This window comes from Furipterus horrens, unplaced genomic scaffold (genome assembly GCF_987537825.1).
Source record: "Furipterus horrens unplaced genomic scaffold, mFurHor1.1.pri manual_scaffold_11, whole genome shotgun sequence".
Lineage (NCBI taxonomy): Eukaryota > Metazoa > Chordata > Mammalia > Chiroptera > Furipteridae > Furipterus > Furipterus horrens.
Window position 1 is genome coordinate 83,076,958 of NW_028327181.1, and position 13,253 is coordinate 83,090,210.

The 13,253-nt window shown below is 46.3% G+C and overlaps 1 long non-coding RNA gene across 2 annotated transcripts; it reads right to left on the bottom strand.

Annotated features, from left to right (window-relative positions):
* Positions 1-633: 633 nt before the first annotated feature.
* LOC149998642 (uncharacterized) lies at positions 634-12,895 on the bottom strand. 2 transcript variants are annotated; one of them, XR_016514124.1, is made up of 5 exons: positions 10,219-10,273; positions 8,006-8,088; positions 7,315-7,429; positions 3,658-3,828; positions 634-749 (listed from the first exon to the last, which is right to left on the bottom strand). It is a non-coding gene; the product is annotated as an uncharacterized LOC149998642 (long non-coding RNA). The 2 variants fall into 2 exon arrangements; XR_016514125.1 differs by lacking the exons at positions 8,006-8,088; positions 10,219-10,273 and adding an exon at positions 12,826-12,895.
* Positions 12,896-13,253: the final 358 nt, after the last annotated feature.

Here is a 13,253-nt window from a genome sequence, read left to right on the forward strand (position 1 = left end):
TGAGGTTTTGATAAGCACGTGTAAACAGAGAGGAAAACGACGGGGAAGGGCATTTCAAGGGGACAGGTCAGGATAAACATGGGAGGAGGCATACTGTAAATTCTAGGCAGTGGCCTACAGATATTTTGTTATCTTACGCATGGCCCCAAACTTTCATTGGCTGTTTCCAGCACATGATATGTGTAACTTCATCACATTTTATATATCTTGGTTTAGTAAGTGATTCTCCTGGGAATTCTGCAGATGTGTTCACTAACATGCAAACTTCTTTGGATTGAAACCGGGCAAGTCCTCACCCTTTCCTTTCTTGTGCAATTAATTGGTGGTGATTTCTAGTTTTATTATGATCAGGGAAAAGGAAACTCCTTACACGCGGACTCTCCTAAACTGCTAGGACCTAATGTTGAACAAATCTTCTCTGCAAAGCTCTTAATCATATCTCATAAACAAGGAATCCCAAATGTGTTTTCTTCTGTTTCTAGTTAACGTTAAATCATCCTTGAGGGCCAGGAATGAACGTGAAAATGGGGAACTTGCTTGTTCCCTTATCGTTACTTCTAGATATAGTTTACAAAACAAAAGTGATTGCACAGAAGATGACACCCAGAGTTTCAGTGTTTATTTTCCAAATGATCTGGTGTGACTGGAACCCTTTCCTCGTCGTACACGTAACCGATGACCACAAGGGTTGTCATGGTATGTAGTAGAGGGTATGAAACGGAGCGTGTAAGAGCGCCTCTACTGGATGCCTGAGGGAAAGCACATAAGAATGTTATCGAGCAAAAGCGGGTTCTTTCACGTGGCGCCTTGGAGTAAAACCCAACATTAAGTATTGAGGAAAACAAGTCTTTATTTACACTACTCCAACCTGGGGGCAGGGGCTGGGAGCACTTTAGCTCAGAGCCCTGTTCTCCTATAGGACCCAGCACTTCCCTTGCTCCCTAAAAGGCTATAAGCCAAAAACATGCCCAGAAGTCACCCATTCCTTATCTGTCAGCTCTCTCCTTTAGGATTTGGGGTACAATGTCACCAGCCTCCTTATAATAGTCCAGGAAAGCATGCATCATGTTGCACCAGATCATGGTGAAGTCCAGGTTTTTTTTGTGTGTGTTTTTTAAAAATATTTTTTTTATTTATTTTTGGAGAGAAGGGAGGAAGGAAGGAAGAGAGGGAGAGAAACACCTATATGTGGTTGCCTCTCGCGCGCCCCCAACTGGGGACCTGGCCTGCAACCCAGGCATAAGCCCTGACTGGGACTCGAACCTGCGACCCTTTTGTTCACAGGCCGGCGCTCAATCCACTGAGCCACACCAGCCAGGGCAAGTCCAAGTTTTAACAGAGTTCGTTCAGCCTATCCTGAGTTCCAAAAGTCCAGGCTTTGAAGTCCGCTGAAGTCGGCACGGTTAAAGCAGCAGCTGCAACTTTCTTACTCGCCCAGGCCACATGGCCAGACTATTCCTACAGACTGAATAGTTGCCCCTTCCTTCTCTCGGACCACATGGCCCCTCTCTTTACCTCCTTACAAACCACATGGTTCTACCTTCTTTTTTTCTTTTCTTTTTTTTTTTTTAACAGGCATAACTCTTTTGCTAATAATCCTTTTAAAAGCACACCAATAAGGAATTCTGACTTCTTGAACAAATATATATGATCAGCAACTAATTGTGCTACAAAGTTTAACAGTACTTGCAAAGGGCCAAAATGGTTCTCCCTTCTAATGGCTGCTGCCTTATTTTTAAATTCCTGACCGTGGCCTGTGACGCAGTGGATGTGGTAACTGGGTTCTGGCCATTCGAAGAAACTTGAGCAGGCCCCATAAACTCTTGTCACCGTTCTATGGCCAGAGTCCCTCCTAGCTCCTTGGCACCGTGGAAGAACCGCAGCTATTAGCGTAACTAAGACACTAGCTACCCCCCATAGATATGCAGAGGCATCCCTTAGGAAAAATGGCTGTGCTCTACTGAGTCCCATCCCCCAAATTTTGGGGGCCCCTTTCTTTTCACCCTGTAACAACAGGAATGTCTTCTCACAGCTTCCTGAAACAGTACCAAAGTAAATTGGAGGCTCCCGAAGAGAAATTGGATCATGTGGAGGCGATACATACTTTAGATAATTCTTTAGAATAATTCCACCATAAGCTCAGGGAGTCTATCCCCTTCTCTGAGCCATGTTGCAAGTTGCTGAGGTCAGAATGGAGCCCTGAGTCTGTCCGCGTGGGTATCTGCCCTATTGCTTCAGAGCGCACATTTCTTTGCCCAGCAACGCCCTTGGTGGGGGGTGGAGGGGGCAATTACCCAGAGATGAGCTGACTGCTCATCTCTGTCAGAGCCTATCAGCATTGAGCTTGTCACCAGCTGCCAGGTGCACCTGGAGAAAATGCTTTCTGTATTCATAGAGGTAATTTTGGTTGATAGGAATAGCATCAAGGGAAGGCAATGGCGTCACCAAATCAATACTTGAGTTTCACAAATTAATGTCTTGGCTCTGGCTCTGCATTTATATTCAGGAGGCCTTCACTCCCAGGCAGAAACACTAAATGAAACAGACATTTCGCTCCCAACGACAACAAATTCCCTTTTCTTAATGAGAAGTCAGCTAGAGACTTGATACGTTCAAGAAAATTCGTCGAGAACGTCCGTTAACTGGGAATTTTACAATGTTTATTGTGGCATGCCTCTAGGAAAGAATGCGGAGAACCTGGGAGAGGGAAGCGTCACGCCTGGCATGAATGCTGGTTATAAGAACAAATCTTTCTACACCCGTGTCCATAGCAGCATGACTCACAATAGCTCAAACATACAAGCAACCCAAGTGTCCATTGATACACAAATCGTAAACAAAGTGTGACATATACAATAGAGTATTATTCAGCTTTAAAAAGAAATTCTGATGCAAGCAACAGCACGGATGAAACGCGAAGACATTATGCCAAGTGAAGTAAGTCAGCCACAAAAGGAAAAATCCTACATGGTTTCACTTATATGAAGTACTTAACGTACTTAAGTTCACACGGACAGAAGGTAGACTGGTGGTTACCAGGGACTTTGGGAAGGGGGTAGGAGGGGTTATTGTTTAACGGGTAGAGTTTCAGTTTGAGAAGATGAAAAAGTTCTGGATATGGATGGTGGTGATGGTTGCACAACTATGTGAATGTACTTATTGCTACTGAACTGCCCTGCCTGGTGTGGCTCAGGTAGTTGGAGCACTGTCCTATAAACCGAAAGCTCACTGGTTCGATTCCTGGTCAGGACACATGCCTCAGTTGCACAATCGATGTTTCTCTCCCTCTTTCTCTCCTTCCGTTCCCCTCTCTCTGAAATCAATAAGCATGTCCTTGGGTAAGGATAAAAAAAAAAGTTATAAAAATGGCTAAATGGTAAATTTATATTATGTGAATTTTGCCACAAAAGAAAAATAAAACGAATTTTCTTTCATCCTTCAGCCAGAGATCAAGCCCTTTATTTAAAGAGATCTTAACATCATTTGTTCCAAGGAGACTTCTCAGAAATGATCAGGAGGGTACAAAAGGTTTAACCCCTAAATTGAGTTTACTTTTGGACAGAGATTTATAATCATAGAGGTCGACAAACTGATTTCATTATCAGTCATGATAGCAACATGGTGAAACAAGGTTTACCAGCTGAGCAGTTTTCCTACCTTGTAGATCAGGGCTTTTCAAACTGGAAGGCGCATGGGAATCACCCAGGCATCTGGTTAAAAGTGCGGATTCTGGTTCAGTAGGTTTTGGGTGGGGCTTGAGATTCTGCTTCTCTAACCAGCTCCTGGGTATTGCAGATTCTTCAGGTCCAGGGACCCCATTTTAAGTACCTAGAGTGTAGACATCTCTTCAGTTAGGACTCCTGCCCACATCTCGGGAGTACTAACCCCCTCGTGAAAACTGAACACCAGCGCAGGCATCGCCTGGGCTCCGCGGAGGGAGAGTCTCTGGGTGATACGAATCATTTTGGCATCCTCTCACTTTGAGTCTTCGTGCCATCGAAAGTCAGGTGTCAGGGATCTATAACTCCTATTTTTTGCCCAATGCAAGCATGAACAAACCATAAATAAATCCCTTGCCCTTTAGGTATAGGCCAGATAAGGTAAATTTTCCCAAACCATGCTTATAAGAAGGAAGAAAAAAGAGAAGGAGGTGGGTGGAAGACAAGCAGTAAAGAGGAATAGGGATGGAGAGAGAGGGAGAAAGAATAGGAAAAAGAAAAACAAAAAACAAGACTTCTTTTGAAGTCCTCTATAAGAATTCTTTGTGGCCCTCCATTGCTTTCAGGCTAACGTTCAAACTCCATGGAAAGGCCTCTAGGGTGAGGCCCCTGCCCACCTGTTGCCATTCCCCTCCGTGTTCAGCCATAATGAATTCTGTTCTTCCTTGCTTTTACAGTTGCTCGCCCGTTGATCTGGAACCTCATCCCCTCCTTGTTTCGCCTGCCTCAGGCATTGTCTCTTCTGGAAAGACTTCTCGAACCTTGTTGCCACCCTCATTGCCTCTCCTCTGTGTTGGCTGTCCTTCTCTGTCTTGAGCTCACACAGTGCTTACCTCAGACAATAGCACTTCACAGTGTATTTTCATTGTATTCCCTTGTCTGTGTTCCCTGAGGGATGGACAATGCCGTTTGTCCCTGCAACAGTGTCTAGAACGTATGAAGTGCTCGAGCAATGTTTGTTGAAAGAATGAGCAAATGCAAACTGTAAGTATATGACATTTGAAGAAGACATTGCTTAGTTCCTAAAACACCACGAAGTTGCCCTCAGAGTGACTTTTCTAAAGGTCAAACACATTGACACCAATTTCTGTGTTCCAGCAACTGTGACTGCACTCCCCCGTTCTGATAAACTGTATTTCCCCAGCTTCCTCATTTTATAGTATCTTCCCTGGAAGACCAAACGCAAAAACATACACAAGATGATAACAGTTTTTAGATAACATTTAGCAGAAGGCTAGAATCTCTGACTCTTAGTGAGCTGGCTGTACCTTCTTTATGGCCCATTCGACCCTAAAATAAGTGTTTAAAATTGCAGATGCTCCAAACTTGAGGTCTTGGGATATGTAGCTGCTACTAACAACCTCCAAAGCGGTATATCTATGTGTGTGTCTGTAAATTTCTACATAGAGAGTGCCCACTTTATGCAAAGTACTGTACCGGGGCCTTTGGGTGGCCCTTTACTTGTCTGGTTGGTGCCACTTAATTCCATGGCTTTAGCCCCTACCTAAGTCCCTGTCCTTCCCTAGCTTCCATCTCTCTCATCAACTCTGGACACATACTTCTAACAGCCAGTGGGGCTTGCCCTCCTGAATGTCACACCTCCCAGGACTCACCTAGTGTGTTGAATAGCCTTCCTGTTGATTTCTTGGCTTCCAATCCCGCCCCAGGATAACCCTTCCTTCAGACCGTTGCTAAAATGTCCTTTTAAAGCCCGAACATAATATGTATGGTCCCTCCTTTATTTAATACCCTTTAACAATTCCCTTCTATCCATACAATAAAGTCCAAAGACCACAGCAAGACCTACAAGGCTTTGTGGGGCTCACCTTTTATCCCATGTACCTTCTCAACCTCCTCTCTGACATTCTCCCTACACATCTTAGCTCTACCGTTTCCTCAGCGCATCAGGCTGGCTCCTTCTTTGGGGACTTTCCAGATGCTAGAAATTTCAGCCTAGAAACGTCCTGTTTATCTCCGAGCTCCACCCAGACGTCACCTCCCTTGGGAAGACTTTAGCTCTAGGCACTCAGGGCATGCTTCCCTTACAGCACCGCTCACGTTGTAATTATTTTTTTATGTGCCTCCCTCCCTGCTGGACTGAGCTCCTAGAAGGAGCTCACTGTCTTTTGTATCTTGGCCTTTGACACAGTAGTTGGTGCATCTCCAGCTCGCCATGAATGTGCAATGAGTGACTGACCGAATAATTAAATGAGTAAGTAATTGACCGGGATATGAGTCAGGATAAAAACAGTAAGAAAGGTACAAATAAACTGCTGCTGTCGGGTGTTCCGGGGACTGAGGCATATTTATTTTGGAGACCAAAAAAAGACTGTGTGCGAGGGGAGGGGTGTTGTGGGGCTGGGTGAAAAAGGTGAGGGGGCTGAGAACTGCAGACTGGCAGTTACAGAACGGTCACAGGCATGTACAGTATTACAACATAGGGAATACTGTCAATAATATCATAACAATTATGTATGGGGCCAGGTGGGTCCTGGAAACATCAGGGGACCACTCTGTAAGGTACCTGATGGTCTAACCACTCTGCTGTGCATCTGAAACTAGTAGGGAACAATATTGAATGCATACTGTCATCGTAAAAAAGGCCGTATACATTCAAACCCCGGTTCTCGAGTCTCTCCCATCTCAAACAGTTTAGTTCTCCACCAAGTTGTTCTCAGAAAAAAATATCTCAGTTGTCAGAAACAACTTTGGGTCTCACTGGTGTGACTCAGTGGACTGAGTGCTGGCCTGAGAACCGAAGCATCACTGGTTCGATTCCCAGTCAGGGCACATGCCTGGGTTGCGGGCCAGGTCCTGAATTGAGAGGCAACCACACATTGGTGTTTCTCTCCTTCTCTTTCTCCCTCCCTTCCGTTCTCTCTAAAAATAAATAAATAAAATCTTTAAAAACAACAACAACAACTTTGGTTCTCGACCCAACAGCCTTTTCTTGCTGGTACCTGTATGGTTCGTTATGCGTCTCTCAGGAGACAAAGGAGAGAACATGCCAGTATGAACAGGATTTAGTTTTCAAATAAATTGCTTCTCAAACAGCCTTCAGGAATGAATTAAGTTCAAGAACCAAGGTTCCGCTGTAACTGACTGCAATCTTTCAGTTGAACCCTATATATTTGTTCGTGCCTTAATGAAAGACTCACTCAGATCCAGGCATGGCCCACTCCTTTCCCAACTCCTACCCCAAAATCAAATTAGTTTTCACCTTCTATCTCTGGTATAATATTAGATCTTTAGTTCACTGTAGCTTTGCATTTAGTGATCTGGTTTCTTGTAAGAATTTACCTACTTGTAAAGGAAGATCCCTTCTCTTTTCTAAAAAGGATTTAAGTGGCAGCCTCCTAACTGATTATGGGTTCCCACTGTTGCCTCTTCTATAGAAAGTACCCAATAAACGTTTGTTGGATGAGGATGTAAAGGATTGCCCAGGCCCCAGCGGTACTTTTGAGTAGCTTGGCCAGCACTCATGTCTCTCAAGAACTACGCGGTACCCAGCGGGCACACCCTCCCCGCCCTGCGGGTTTGACTGCATTTCTGCACACTCTCAATTCCTTGGGGTCACACATTGTTTCACACACACCTTTTGAACTGAGAACTCTGAAGGCCTGTGTATCTTCACAGCTCCAAGTGCCTGTGGTGCTGACGGGCCCCCGTGCGGCGCCTGTTTTCCCACTTGTACCTGAATGTCCTCAAGTCTGGAGGAATAACAAACACACATCGACAGACGGAGTGGACTTATTTAGTCACAGGTGCGTTGTTTCTATACTACTGGCAACCCTCTCAGGCTCCTTATCCTCCTTTCCAAAAGAGAGAAGGGTTCACAGAGCAGGAAAATGCAACACCAGGGCCGTTCCTGCGGGGCCCAATCAAGGAGCAAAGTCTGTTCACCTCCACAACTTTCCCACGGGCCCATTGTGTAGAGGGGCCCTGCACAGATTTTGGAATCCAAAGCTCTGGCTTTTCAGGTCTGGGCTTGATTTCCCAGGTAATAATGGGATGTCTGTGTTTTCTGCAGGTTAAATTGTTCCCTCAGAGCAGAATGATCATTTTATTTCTTGTTTTTTTTCCTCTGTCATAGAACATTATTGCCTGCTGTCCTTCTCTGTTCCTGATAGGTCCTCGCATTTCTGAGCGATGTGGGAAGGACCCACTGTCTTTCATGCAGGGATGGGCCCCCAGGTTCAAACCCATCTGATTGCACTGAACCCAGTTGTTTTAGGGACAGCCTGTGACCTGAAATGATCTAATCGGAGAGCACCTCAGGAGTTTACCGAGAATGTTGGGACTTGGACTCTTCTCAGCTTGGTCAGTGGCACATCTTATTTCTGCTACAGCCACAGTGGAGAGCTGGAAGCTGCCAAGAGTGAGGAAGGGCTGCATCACAGACAATGAAAGAATGAATCCACCCAGAGGAAGCAGAGCCAAGACATGGATCCCTGTTGTTTGAGTCCTGGATCACACTGTACCTGCAGCCCTCATGAGCCAATAGATTCTTTTTATGGTTTTAGCCTGTTGAGGTTGTTTTATTTCACTTGGAACATTAAACTTTCTAACTGATGAGCCTTAGTTGGATTATAAACAATGTGACAGAAGAGATTGCATCTGTCTTGATCACCATCGTACCCCCTGGCACAGAGCAGGCATGCAATAAATACGTTTTGCATGAATACATTTCAGCTGGAAGAAGCACCTTCTATAAACTCCCCTTTACCAATGTGACTACTAAGGAACCTGTTGTTCTGCAGAAAAATAGTGATGTGGCTCTAGAAGCCAGGATCTCACCCCACCAGGAAGTCTCCCAGGAAATACATTACATCGGGGTCTTTGAGAAGGCCCCAAAATAGCAGCACCCCCCAACCTTTCTGTGAGTTTTTAACTGAATTAGAAGATGGCAATAACCTAGAGGAGGACCAAAAATAAACTTTATTACTAATAAAGCTTTTATTAACCTTTATTACTAATAAAACTAACCTTTATTACTACTAATAAATAACCTTTATTACTAATAAAGCTGATGTTAGAGGATGTGGCTTATATTATCAAGCCAGTGAGCTTCCCAATACCCAACCTCAGAATTAGACAGACTTGGCCAGAACGGGTCCCCTTCCCACCCAGAGGGAGCAGTGTTGACTCCCAAAAAGAAAGAACGAGAATATGGTAGGAAGCACAGTTTCTCCTTCCAAACTCATCAGTCATATTAAGCCACTTCTCCCCAGAGAAGAATGAGGGGGTGGAGGAAGCCAGGCGCAGTAGGCTAATTGGGCTCTTTCACAAGGAGGGACACAGCCAGAGTGGGAAGATGGGGTCTCCCTAGAACGTGTCAAGTGAGACTTGGTCAGGTCTGTTGATTCGGCTGTGGGTTATTTTTCAAAGAGTGGAGTTGGTTTGCTAAAATATTCTCCATGAAATAAGTGACACATCACAGTAATATCAAGCTCCCGAAGAAGTTAGAGTCTGTTTAGAATCATGCAAAAGTCAAAGGAAGAAGCAAAGATTCACGATAAAATTCCACAACCAGAGGCGCTAGGTGGTAATAATCTCTGTGCTCACTCACCACTTACTGTGCCGTCAAAGGCATTTCAAGAGCAATGAAACCTCACACCCGTCAGTTTCTTTCTGGACGATCTCAGAGCCACACTGTGCCTCTTTGTCACCAGGAGAGCACAGCCAAGTTTAACTCCTTGGTGGCACATGGGAAATAGCACTTCACAGTGAATTCCAGGAAATCTAGGGAAATACTAGCCAGGAAGCTGTTACCATGTTCCCAATTTCCTCAAAGTCAAGGCTGGGGCTGAGAGCATGCTTCAAAACAAATGGTCAAACAATGTGACTTTCTGTCACATGCTTTTGGATTTACTTACCCAGAACCCTTTTCCTGCTTTAGTTATTTTTGTTTAAGGTAGACATTTACCATCCAGATTTTAAGAGGTTTTCCAAAGGGGAAAAAAAAAACACCATTGTTTGTAAATTTGAAGTTTGGTGGACAAGTGAATTACCAGATCAATGGGGCAATAATGACCTCCCAAATTAGCCAACAGTACATCTAAAATTCAATGGTTTTTAACTGAAAACTGTGGTGTTAGCTGTTTAATGCAACTAAGCACAGGGAGAGCCAGGATGCCCTAAGCCCAGCGTGGATCTCCTCTGGTCTGGCTGCTAAGACAGCTCCCTGGGGGACTTGATACTGGAGGTCACTAAGTAAGCTTAGCTTGCCAGTCATGGGCGAGGCCCCAAGCTGGCAATGGAAACCTGCAACACAGCAGATCAAGACAATATGTTCCCACCCTCTCTTCTCAAATACAAAACTATTTTCTCATCTATTACCTGCCCCTATTTTTACCATCAGGAGCCCTCCAGTGCCACTTGAGCTATCAATAACTGGCAGTGAGTTTTGCAATTAACAACTGCCCAGAATCAATTCCAAGGAACTGCACAGAAACCATTTCCAAAAAAAAGCAGATTTGGGGATAACACAGCTGCTTACCTGTCCTCCAATCTTTTTCTTACCCTACACATCATCTGCTGGAAGAACCTGAAACTCAAACCATGTGCTAAATGCCAGCTCAGAGTCCATGGTAGATATCTGATTGACTAATGATTGACTGACGAGTACCTAAAGGAAAGGGATGAGCAGTGCTGTGTAATTCATAATGAAGCGCGATTTTCCTGCTGACTCAATACCTCTCCTTTCTAATTTCAGACCAAGGACCCCAGGGAAAGATTTGGGTAAGAAACTTGGCTTCAGCGTAAAAGCCACTGAAGTCTGTTCTTCTCCAGCAGAGAAGCAACAGGGAATCGGCAACTGGAATGTGCACATCCCAGTCTTTGGTTTATCTCCCTCATCAACGGTACCAAGGAGGGGTCCTCTATGAAGCTGAACTTCCCACCTGGCCCAAGCCAATTGGTGACATAACCCAAGGCTCTGCTCACCTGCGACAGGGAGTCAGTCCCCTCACCAGGCCCTCTAAGTGACACTTTCCAATTCTGAAGACTGTGGAGTCTCCAATTACTTGATAACTAGGGGGCATATATTTTCAGAGATATTCTGTCATCTGGGCAGCCTCGAGTGGATATTTTTTCTGTCTTTCCTCATTATCCTGATTGGGTGGGTTTGGGGGAAAAAAAACCCCACAAAAACAAAAAACCCTCCAAGGGCAGCAAGCTTGGAGGAAGTGCTTGTTAATGTAACAGGGAGAGGGGAGGGAGACGGCCAGCTGCAGCCCAGAGCCGCTCCAGCCCCTGGAACCCTCAGCGAGCTCGCACAGAGATTTATGGGTCTGCTTTTCCCCCAGGGTCCCACGTTGGCTTCTATAAATCAGCCTGAGCTGAGCAGCTCTCAAGGGACCTAGTGTTTCCAGAAGAGACCAAGGTGACAGAACCATGGAGATGCCATAGCTTGTACACCGGCCCCATGGTCAAGGGCTCATCCCCCGGGACGGAGGGCAACTTCTGTCTTGTCCCTTGTGTGCAAAATGCCAGGATGCCCCTGGCTGGAAGAGGTAGACTCTGTTGTCAGCTGTGGGAAAAAAAAAGCAACCAGAGTTGCTATTTACGCCCTGAACTGCGAGCTGGGTAAAAATAGTGCTAGCAGCGTGGTCCAGCTTCCAACCCCACTGCAGAAAGAGATTATTTTTGGACGAGAAGACTTTCCTCCCCACCCACAGATCTGAAAATGGCCACATCCCCGGAGGAGAAGAGGGGAGACGTTCCCACGCAAAGGTGAAATATATCTCCTGCTCCACAGCCCTGCACAGGACAACACAGGAAGAACCAGTTTAGAAATGCTTCCCCTGACAGCCAGGTCAGGCCCAGCACAGACCTGCAGGTGACCTAGTTCAAGGCACAGTGAGAATTAATTAACTTCGACTGCAGCGAGAGGAGGCAGATGTCTGAACCTGGATGCTACCACCAGCCTGTTTCTTATTGCTGCTAAGCTGTTTGTGTGCCTTTCAAAACAGGAAGAAACAAGAATTTCCAAAAGTGTACATAAGGCCTCCAAACAATAGCTTAGGTTATCTGCTTGCTTGAGAGCTTGGGAAGGGCTCTCCGGCCCTCTCAGGATGGAGTATAATGTGGCTATAAAATGATGAACACGTTCCCATAAGCCTGGTCTGGTTCCAGTTCTGTTTGTGGGGTCTCTTGACTGCTGGGGGCTGAAACCCTTCCCTGGTGTCTGGGGTCCGGGGATCTCCTTCAGGTTTAGGAAGTGACCCATGTAACAGGCAGTTACGGGACAGCCACTTCTTTCTTCCCAGTGAACAGGTATTTGTAGATACATGTGAGTATGGAGATTATGATCCCTGTGCAACTCTAGAGAGACATACACATGTAGATAGTTCCTAGGCTATGTGAAAAACGGTAGAAAAAATACCAGATTAATACTGTTATTAAATTGTTCTATAGTCCGAAAGTGCCCAGGTCACCCAGAACTGAGCCCAATAGGTGCGTAATAAATGTTTTTAGAAAGGAAGAGGGAAATATCCCAAATCCTGTCTCCATCTGAGCCTCCTTCTTCCAAGATCCAGGTACCAAAACAGATCTTCTCCTCTGAGCCAGCGTGCCTAGGATTCCCCGAGCAACGAAACAAAGGAGGCGGGGAGATGGCAACACGGCACCCCCCAGCCCCTCAGCACCCCCAGCAACAGGCGTTCATGCGCCTGACCGCAGTGTGGGTGTTGCATTGGTGACAGAGGGAGCGACGGCAGGGGCCAGGCGGAAGCGACCGGAAAGACGGGGACGCACCTCGAGCACACGGGCCGCTCACTGCAGCCTGGCTTTCCCTCTGGCCTCTCAGGCAGACCTGCGTTTTAGTCTCACCTTTGATGTGTGACTGTCACTTGACCTTTTTAAATGGCCCCCGTGCGTTGGTGGCGACGAGATGTAGCAGCGTACAGGGAGCATGTGTTCAGAGCCTGGTGCCGAGGGAGGGATCCCATGAACCCAATGTCCGGGAGCAGTTCTGTTTTCCCTCTGCTGCACCGTGGGCCAGATTTTGGAATCTATCCTACTTCTATCTACCGGACGGTGACAAGTCTACCAAATGACTCCAATCTTAGCTCCGTGAGAAATGCATTGTGTTTACAGAACTTACTGGAAACTTCCTGGGACGTTATTAGGCCTTTCTGCGCCCTGCCCTTCATTCGTGCAGACCTTCACCTCTCTGCGGGCCTTCACTTCTGCTTCCACCCACTTCCCCAAGCCTTATCAAGAAGCCAGAAATAGAATCTCCCTACGCAGAGGTCTCTGCCAACAGCTGGCCAGGGAGCTCTGGCCAGCGGAGGGCGGGGTCAGCACTGGCTTCCCAGTGCGGGGAGGCCACAGACATGGAGCCCCAGCGCCCCTTTCCACGTCTCACCAGCTGATGACATCACGAGGGAAGAGCTGCTGCTCTGCTGTGTTCTGGCTGTTCACACTATTTGTTCTCTGGGCTCTGAGACTCCCCAAGGACCTGGGAAAGACGTCTATATACCCCTTTGCCTGGGACAGCTTCAGGCTCCCGTTCCCAGCGTTGAGACATCC